The sequence below is a fragment of the Aplysia californica genome, unplaced genomic scaffold, assembly GCF_000002075.1.
Source record: "Aplysia californica isolate F4 #8 unplaced genomic scaffold, AplCal3.0 scaffold00620, whole genome shotgun sequence".
NCBI lineage: Eukaryota > Metazoa > Mollusca > Gastropoda > Aplysiida > Aplysiidae > Aplysia > Aplysia californica.
In genome coordinates, this window is record NW_004797890.1 from 201,223 (window position 1) to 210,222 (window position 9,000).

Sequence of the window (9,000 nt, forward strand, 5' to 3'; positions counted from 1 at the left end):
CACACACACACACACACACACACACACACACACACACACACACACACACACTCGCACACGCTCGTATAAAAGGAGCATATCTTATATCCATCTAGAACAGAACCAAACTTGGTTACATTTTTTTTATAGTACTGGGTTTTACGGCACTCGCAACTGCATAAAGTCATATGAGCGCCAAGGGGTGGGTGTCAACAGAGAAGTCTTTACAGGGAATCAGACTTAGACTGCTCACCTCTCTAGCTTCAACAGCACAAGGTCTGCTTCGACTATCAAGGCACTCCAAAATAGCAGGTCACAAGAGAGTGACAAACGACAAACATACAAAAGAAGTAGAGGAAAATGACAATAGTAAGGATCAGGAAAGAAAAAGCAGCAGTTCTCTGTTGTAGATCAGGTACAGGTCTGAGCGTGACATGAATCAGCCCATTTACAATTCTACTAGGCTTGAACGAGAAATGTCCCCCATTTGGGAATGGCCTAAAGACACTACAGTCAGTGGCACTGCCCCGGGGGGTAAAACTTGGTTAAGAGCAATGATAAATCCCAACACAACCTAGGCACATGGATGTCCCGATTTGGGATTCGAACCCGGTGGAAACCACAATTAAGAAAAGTGTCTGCATGAGTCGAGGCAGACGCAAACAACGCCCATTTCGTCGAAATGTTAGAGATAAAAGGAACAAAGAAATTAAAACGTTGTAAATAACAAGTAAACAAGCAAACAATAGAGAAACAATAAGACGAGCGAACAAACACACAATAAATAATTGAATAAATAGTTTCGGTTTAGTTTAATAAGAGTTTTACGCAACATGCAGGTCATATAAGTTCGGAAGATTAAGATGTTACTTAAGAGTAATATACAAAAGAAAAGATTTAGGATAGATTAGGTAAATAGACATTTAATAGGAAAGAAGGAGCAAACCCCTCGGAAATTAATTATTCCACCTCATTAGGGTCGCTTTAGTTTTAGTAAAAGTTTTAAGGGCCGCCGTAACACAATAAGGTCAGAGAAGTGCCAAAGATTACCGGTGTTACAAGAGACTAAAAATCACAAAAAGAAAGAGAGATACGAACGATAGCTGATTGATAGGAAAGAAGGAACAAACCACACCAAAACACCCTCCAACCTTTAGGCAGCTGGAACGTTTCAAAGTCTGTTGGAAAACTGGCTGAACATGTCATTTGCCTGCAAACTGAGCTTTACTTTTCTTTTACTTTTATCCGCCGCTTATACCCTTTTGGGTGTCGCGGGAAGAAAGAGACATCTCTCTGCCGCCAGCCGGAGAGCTTGGGTAAGGGGGATGCCGTGGATGGTTAATGTTTCCCTGACTCCATCTATCCAGGTCCTTCTCGGTCGCCCTCTAGCCTTGTTGCCTTCGAATTGTTTTTTATGTAGGCCCTTTGTGCTGGGGGGGTGTGTTGGTAATCGCATGAGATGTCCGAACCATTTGATTCTTTGGTGTTGAGTGTGAGGCATGACATCATTTGTGCCCACCATTTCTCTAAGCAAGGATCTAAATTGTCACCAAGTTGTTGGAACAGGCATTTCTCTCTCTCGGAATATTCCAATTATGATGTGCTCTCTCGCTTGATTATAATTTATGATGAGTTAGTACAATTTCTTGTCACCTATTTAGAATCTAGGCCCGATTTTGCTCTCAGCTTTTTTGGGTTTTTTGTAGTAGTTGTTGTTGTTTTTTTTATACTATTTTTTTCTTTGTATGGTTTGGGGGGGGGGGTGGGGGTGGTAGATAAGGTGCGTTGATATTTGGGGAATTATTTTGCACTTTATATTGCTTGGCTTCCCATGCCATTTGCAGATTTCGATGGTCATGTCCTTTAAAAATATTACCATCAGTAAAAAAGACCTGAAGGTTTGCTTGCAGTGTCTAACAGGTTTCTCGAACGCAAATATCGTGTTGTGTGCCTTAAGCCAGCCTGTTAAACGGACACTTAGAGAACAGTGATATTAGTTTTTTATCCTATAAGTGCAATACAGATGCCAGAATCAAATAGAATGGAGTGGGAGGGGTGGGGGGGGGGGCAGTAGTTCTTTTCATGTTTTACGGTTAGATTGAAGAATAAGATCAATAGAGCATTGGTTTACTACTTTTTCCCATACATACAAGCTTCCCAAAAGCTTAACACCGCTCCGGACAAATCTGAGATTTTAAAAAAGAACTTGTCGATATCCCACGTATGTCTCTCTGAGCTCTTGGTTTGCAAAACGGAGAACTGATACTTTGTCAAGCGCATATCTATGTTAGTACTAGCCTGACAGTACGTGAAAAAATAATGGTTACTTCAGAAGGTAAAGTACTCCGCAGAACGAAACAAACAAACAACAACTCTAACTGATCGATTGGCTAGAGCTCCTATCACGGTGATATTTCTTGTCCAGACTGTATCGAATAAGGTTGTCAGTTCTAGAGTTTGTCTTCTGAAGAAATCTGCATTGAGCTGAACAGCAACATTTTTTGTATTTCCCAGTATGTTCGATGGAAAGAGTTTTATCATAGATTCAAGCACAGTCTGTCAAAATATTGTCTGGGGAGGGTAAACAATTCTGGCAGAAAGCTTATCCTTTGTGTCATGCACAAGGCTGACTGAGATAGATACAAATTATGTTTTCACACATGTTTATTTTTTATCAAGACCGACAATTTGGGTTATATGAAAAACTTAACTTGTGTTTTCAGGAAAAAAGGTTCTTGTGTGCTTTTGTTCGTATACATATTTTGACTTGCACGCTTGAGATACACTCGTAGATGGGTTTTTTTAAGCTATTACTCGGCCAATATGCTGAGATAGTACATTTGACGTCAAGGCAACAAGGACAATTTTATTTATGTTGTACATCTCTCTTTTTTTTAACGTGAGACATAAGCTTGCTTAGCACTGTTATAGACGTCAAATTTAACATATTAAAATCAGTATCAACATGAAGTCCTAAATGTATTGATTGAGTACTCTGCATTGTCGGCATGTTATTTAACAGGGATACCGGTTTTGTTTTTCTCATCACAATACCTGGATACCAGGAGGGGTCATCTCCGACTCAGAAGTTGACTGGTAATGACCCTCCATACTTCACGGTCGCGAGGTGCCGTTGTACATTCTGACACACCCAGGCCAGTCCATGTTCTTATGTTGTCCATCCATGTTATCCTTTGTCTTCCTCTGGTTCTCCGGCCGCTCATCTTTCCTTCAAGCACCTCTTTCACAATGGTCTCTTGTCGTTTTAAGTGGCCATAGTATTGTATTTTTCACGTTTTATTTTATTCAGCATCGTATCACAATATATGTTGTTTTACGCCCCCTTTGGTACAATTTAGATCATTAAGAGGGGAGGGGGGGGCTAACCCCCCAAAGTCAAAATTCGGCTCAAAATTATGGAATTTGAGTTGTAGGCATTTTTAGCTTCCTCAACCTCTCCTACAACTATTTCATCACATAAGAACCCCCCCAAAATCAGTATTTTTTTCCATACCGGGCATGTTTGTCACCGCCATTTCCTCATAAAGTCAGTATTTTATTTTTCTTTATCGACTGTTTTCTCAAAACGCGACTTTCCTCTATACTTTTTTGAATAACTCCACCATTTTTCATCCAATCTTCATGAAATCTTCACAGAATGAAGAGAAGATATAATACTAAAAATTTGTCTGTTGAATTTTGATATATGGAGTCGATTTTTGTTGGTGGTATCTGGAGCGTGGATTTTTACGGATTTTTTGAAAACTTGAATGCACCTCAAGAAAAATATTTATTAAAAATTTTCTAATTCGTGTAGGAAAAAAACAACAGACAATTTTTAGATGTAATGTTCGTAAACACGCACGCAAAAAAACATCCAATTTCCATCAGGGATAAGTGAGGTACTCATTACGTAAGACATGTCAAGAAAATTCAATATGGCCGCCGTATCCATGGAAACGAAACTTTTTCTCAAATTTGATTACGGATTTAAAGACTCCTTACTATGCTTGTTTTATGTGTGAAATTTGGTCAAATTCGGTTCAGTAATAAGCGAGATAGCCTTCAGGTGTAGCCCCCCCTCCCCTCCTGCCCCCTAAAGCTTCAGCACACTCTGCCAAGGCCAACCAGGCTGAGAGGGATACAAAGTCCCATCAGGAAAAAACACAGACACTGGATGGAAGTTCTACCTACAAGAGAATCGAACTCAGTCTTTTGAATGCGACGGTGGAGCGCCTTACTGCTGCACCACAAACACTTCGAGGCATTCCTGGACGTGAGCTGTATACTGTATAGTTTTCAGGACTCTCCCATCGACCGCGCTGGTTCGAGTTGAGAAAGATGTTAAAATCGTTATCTCTGCCACATAGAAAATATTATAGTTTAAGATGGGACACTCACCATACACCACACCATAACATATTGGCATCTATGTATAGTGGTTTGGGGCCTCGTCGTGCCACACAGAAGACCAGAGCTCGATTCCTGTGTAGAGAGAATTATAAGTACTTGGGGCTTTCTAATGGGACGTTGTACCCCTGACAGGCAAGATCGAAGCTTGCTTCCTACATGAAATCAATTGTGTGATAGCAGCGTAAAAACATTACGTTAACAAAGATTAAAACCCCCTTACTCCACTGCTTTAATTTTAATGTTCGTTATGAGAGTTTCACGGTAATATAGTCAGTAAAAGCGGGTAACTTCCCACTTTCTTCAGCATGTCTCGACTTTCATTTAGAATATATCAATATTAGTTCCATCAAGTTGTAAAAAATTAACAGGCTTTAATTTGAGAGCAATAACTTCACATTCCCAAAAAATTGATGAGCGCCTGATTCCACCACGCAGCACGCATGTGTAGATATAAGAAGAAAAAAAAAAGTGAAGCACATTAAAATTGACCTTTGTCTAGAAGTGGAGACCAGCTAACAATAGCGAAAACAAATGCCTTCAATGATTCTTGATTTTCAGAGCGATAAAATTCATTGGCTATTTTCGGCAAACAATTTGAATAGAAGCCCTGCATCGGAGATTGCTCTTCCGGGAAATTGATAAAGGTCACTCTGACTGGTCAGAACCTTTTCAGAGGATGGCGTGAAAGGCAAACAGGTTAAATTTGTGCCCGAACCAAAAGGTTTCCCTGTATTATTATTGTATTGATTCCATGTCCCACGGCGTTTCCTAAAAGAGGACTAAGAGAGGGGGAAATGGAAGCAGAGCAAACGCAGGTACTCACCCCCTTACAAGGACACACACACACACACACACACACAAACACACACACACACACACACACACACACACACACACACACTCTCTCTCTCTCTCTCTCTCTCTTTCATTCTCTCTCTCTCACACACACACACACACACACACACACACACACACACACACACACACACATGCAAACACATACACACACATACACATAATATATTGCACTCATAGTAAACACATAATCACATACATATACACGCAGGTATGGACAGAAAGAGAAAGGCACAAATAGAGAAAGAAAGAAAAAGAGAGAGAAAGAGAGAGAGGGGGGAGAGAGAGAAAGAGGGGGGGCAGAGAGAGAGAGAGAGAGAGAGAGAGAGGGGGGGGGGAGAGAGAGAAAGAGAGAGAGAGAGGGCGTTGTTTCGTTGCTTGTTTGTTGTTTTTGTGGTGGGGGGGGGGGGATACTGGAAAGAACTGATCAAGTGGTCCGTTAGCTCAGATTAAACAAAACTACCAGGTTGTATCAAGAGCTAATGGACGGTCTCTGCTGTCCACACAAGTAGACCTACAACTCAGATTTTTTTTTAAAAGCAAGCAAAAACCGGCCCCTAAAAACAAACCACACAAGCAAAAACAAAATAAAAACCATGACGTATTTCTAAAAGTTGATTTGATTTCTTCGCACGGTTGTTTGTTACTTGCTTGAACCTTATTCGAAAAGCGAAAGGGGCTTTCCTTTTCCTTGCCACCGTTAACAACTTTTTATTCGAAAAGGGCTGTTCTTTTTCTTTTTAAATTCTACCGCTCAAAAAATCTCTATCGCGTGTAGTCGAGAGGCTAGTACACTATCATTCTCTCGCCAAATCTCTCCTCAATATTGGGCAAACCTTGTAGGGCATGATCTGAAACAGTGAGCCCTGCCCTACTCAAGCTTGGTCGATTGTAGACTTCTTGCTTATTTCCCGCTCATTAAAAAAATCCCAACCCGATTCCCGAGTCAGAGGCAGGAGCTGTCATTGATTTACGATCTCTTCGGCCATTCGAGCCTTGATAATACTATTTCCGATATCACAGCACCGCGCTAACTGTAACTATTCCAAAAACGATGATCAAATAGAGCTGGTGGATTGCTAGGATGAATACCCATTGGTCAAGTGAGTTCAGTCTGTTTAATCAGATCGGATCGGATCGGGCCGTTGAGCACTCTTGTGCAAACTTTATGGAACACATTTGTACAAGAATATGCCTATTCGGATATGTCTTCTTCATTAAATTTGACCAGGAAAATCCAGTAAGACTTATAGCATTCGGAGTACAAGTAAAAAAAGACTGCACCCGAAAAGTCGAGTGACATATAATGGCCTACTCATAGGCAGTTGGGCACAATTTTTCATCAAATGCACACGGTGGGGATCTAGATCATGAAACATTTGATTTTAGAGTATCTGATCAAATATGTCAAAATTGTAGTTTTTGTTCCCCTTTGAAGAAATTGTATATATCTGGTTGCCCCTGATTAATGATATCAAACCGTCAAATGGAGGTTTTACGAAACTTTCTGCTGTGTGCATTAGCTTGTAGATTGTTTATGTTTGTTGTGAAGCTTGGAAGCATGGTTGGATTCTTTTCTTAAATATAAGCTATTTTAAAGATTGAGCGCTTGGTTTAAGTCCAGACTCGAGGCTGAGGAGATTTGTTTTAGTAATAGTTTTACGGTACGTGCAAAACAATTAAGTCATATAGGTACCTAAGATTGGAGGTGTTACGAGACAGTAACAAACTAAACAAAAATAAAATAAAATAGGAGATATGAGAAGAATAGACGTTTCACAGGAAAGAAGAAGCAAAACACACCAGAGTACCCACCAACCAGCCAGGGACTGCGAGGACAATGAATTATTTTTCAGGAATTACCAGGCTAATGGAACTCTTGATCACCACGCAGTCGTAGGAGAGATTGTGTCGATAAATGATTTCTGTTCGTTTTTTAGTATGAGTTTAATGGCACTTGCATCACACACATATTATATAAGGTTAATGTAACACTCAAAGAAAAGAAGGAGAAGAGATGAGGACTAGAGATATTTGATTGAAAAGAAGGAGCACAAGCAAACGTGCAAGAGCACCTGCCAACCAGAGACTCAATAACTTTATAGTTTTGAAAGGGGCGTTAAACCCGTGCAACGAACAAAAGAATGAATGACTATTTATGATATTATTAATGTGGAGTTCATTCATCAACAAGATTCTCAGGACGAAATGGCTTTATTTGCTTCATAGGCAGAGGCTAAAAATTAGGGTTCTTCTAACAGCACAGTCCTTTTTTGGAGAGTAAAGCTCCAAATTAACATGACAATGTTTTCCGTTGACTGTCGAAAAGTTCACAACGACTTCAAAATGTTTTTAACTTTACCCACGACCTTCATGTAAGAATTTATACTGTAAATCAGCTAAAAATTTTAATTCATTTATTAACAAACATGTAGAGAAAACATTACTTACTTCTTGCCGGATGCGAACCATTAGTATATTTCTCGCCTATAAATATAAATCGATACATTTCAACTGCTAAAATAAGGAAGACACTGGTGCATACTATCAAAATGTATTATTTAAAATTATTTCGTTTTTGTTTTGTTTTTTCAAATAGACGACCTGTTTTGTTTTGGGGTTGTTTTTTGAGGGGGTTTTTTTGTTTTGGTCGTTTCATTTTTAAATGAGGCTGTTTTTATGTCCCCTTCTACACAACTAAGATCATTTAGTAGGCGGCCAGGACACAGTCTATCTGGACCAAACCTGTATGACGGAAGAGAAACAGCATCCCAGCAGAAACAATGAGATACTCGATTAAGCTTCTCTCCCCACACAGGAAGCGAACAGGTCTTCTATGTGCGACAGCGAAGAGCTTAACCACTACACCACAGACGCCTGTACGGACGGCTAATACCGGTCATAAAGCGCTACAAAATCGTTCACTCAAAAAGAAATAATGAACAATTTCCTCGACAAAACAGAATCAGTAGCAGTTTTATAGATATAACCATTGGCTCTGGCAGCGTTCTAAGCAAGCAATCTTTGCTTTTGCCCTTCCGACACAAGAAACGCCCCTTTTCTAACATTAGTAACAAACGGGCATTGATATATAACTCGGCTGTCGCCACAGGCACATTTTTCGTTTCTAAAATAGACTTTTGAATTGTCTTGTTCCATATGTGATATTAATACAAGTGAGTTTTGACACACTCTTTTTCGCCCTCCTCCCCCTCTTTTTCGCCTCACTCGATTCTTAAAAGCACCTTTTGCGAATGATGTCACGGCACCCTAAATATGGGCCCGCAGAATGTGCGTATAAGGTTTAGTAAGTTCCGAAGAACGATGGGGTCGGAGTTGAGAAAGAGGGGTGGGGGTGAGAGTTTGCTATTTCTTAATTTTCCGTTTGTAGGGCAGGACATAATGGTCCAAGCTATAGAGCTCATACATCAATCTATATTCTTTTAAAAAATCTATATTATGTGTTTTGCAACAAATGTGTGTGTGTGTGTCTGCGTTTGTGTGTGTGTGTTTGTTAGTGTGTGTGTTGTGTATGTGTTTGTTTGTTTGTTTGTTTTTGTGTGTACGGGGGTGGGTGTGTCTGTGAGTGTGAGGTTGTCTATGAGTAAGATGGTTGGATTTTGTACGTATGAATGTGCGTATGTATCTGTGTTTTTGGGCGGGGGTAGGGGGGGCGGTAGACAGGTACAGATAAACAAAGAAAGGAGGAGAATGGGGAGTGGAAGAGAGAGAACAGTGTAGGTGTTTTACGCC